Genomic DNA, 1,617 nt, shown 5'->3' with positions numbered 1-1,617 from the left:
CGCGGTCACCCCCAGTGAGCGGCACTGAGCCGCGGGGTCCCAGCCGTCCGCGCTCGCCCATCCTCGCTTCGTCCCTGACCCGTCCGCACCTAGGTGCCCTGCTCTCCCGACCCTCCCGACTTCCTCCACTCCAGCAGCTGAGCCTCTTCCCTGCGCACGTGTCCCTGTGGTCAGCGTCCACCTCCTGATCTTTATGCTTTGCGGCAGGCCCCCCGCCCCTGTACGGATACTCCCTGGGTGTTGGGGCTCGTGACCCTCAGTCTAGACCTGATTTCCTTCATCCTAAAATGGGAGTGCAATATCTGGCAGCCCTGAGGCTGTGAGACGGTCCCTAAACCTGAGGGTAGGAAAGGCGGGAGGCCGGTTTCAGAACCGTGGGGTGAGCGAACTTGAGTCTCACCGGAGCTCCTGCGGACCCACAGGCATTCGAGGACTTCCCGCACCAACCCATGCTGAGGAGGGGCTTGGTGGAAGTCTCGGAAAACACTTTCATCCCTAGCCGCCGCAGCAGGGAAAGCACCTGGCCTCACTGCCACCAGGGCCACGTGCTACCAGCTCCAGGCTTTCGGAAGGAGCTGCCGTCCTGACTCGCAGCCATCGAATGTGCTTAGCTCCCAGCACCTGGGCCAGTCATGGACAGCACTTGCACGTGTTCCCCCCCGCCCCGCCCCCTCCACGGCTCAACCAGGCCTGGTGCTCTTCTCTCCATGTGCCTGTCTGTCTCTGCGGACTCCTGGCCAGGGCTCAGATGCGCAGAAGCCTGTGGAAGGGGGAACTGGTGCAGTTATCAGTCAATCCTCCCACAGTGCTGGGAGCCACCGCACCCGGCAGTCGTTGCTGAGTCTAAGGACACCTCCTCTGCGTGGGTGCTGTTGTGCCTTCCTGTCGATGACATATCCATGTCACACACACACCTGTATGCTGGCAAACACGGACACCTACGTACATTGGAGAAACCTGGGGAAAGCCTCAGGTTAGCCACAGCCCTCCCATCCAACCAGCCAGTCCCATGCCCTGTGCAACCTCAGAGCCTTACTGAACCACACATCACCTGGTGGGTTTTAATTCTTCAGTGGTGTTTATGAAACGTCTGTTCCTATTTTCCTTAGACTGTCCCACAGTCTGGATCCGTGGTTAAACGTTTGGGGCAATGGTGAAGGGAGGTGACAAGTCAGGAGGAGGTGCGGGACATCAGCATGGCCATGAGTGAGGACATGAAGCTTAACCAGTTGGTCAACTTGGGGTCTGCGAAATTCCTCCATGGTCAAGGTGTCTTGCTCCTTGTGGAGTAATTAAGGCATGTGTGAGGCCATTCTTTTAGACCACAAATATTAAGTTTTTCCAATAACCATTTGCCCAACAGTTTTAGCATCAGTTAATGAGTAGATTCATTGTTGCACCGTGAAGCTGCAAAATCACGGCTTCCCAAGTTTATTGTTTCTTCTACATTTATAGGCACTTTCGGTCAACTTTCCCCTCTTTTAAAAAATTATCAAATATTTGGGAGGCTGAGGCAGGAGAATGGCGTGGACCTGGGAGGCAGAGCTTGCAGTGAGCCAAGGTCACGCCACTGCACTCCAGCCTGGGCGACAGAGCGAGACTCTGTCTCCAAAAAAA

This window comes from Colobus angolensis, unplaced genomic scaffold (genome assembly GCF_000951035.1).
Source record: "Colobus angolensis palliatus isolate OR3802 unplaced genomic scaffold, Cang.pa_1.0 Scaffold1, whole genome shotgun sequence".
In the NCBI taxonomy this organism is placed as follows: Eukaryota; Metazoa; Chordata; class Mammalia; order Primates; family Cercopithecidae; genus Colobus; species Colobus angolensis.
This window is presented reverse-complemented; position numbering follows the sequence as displayed.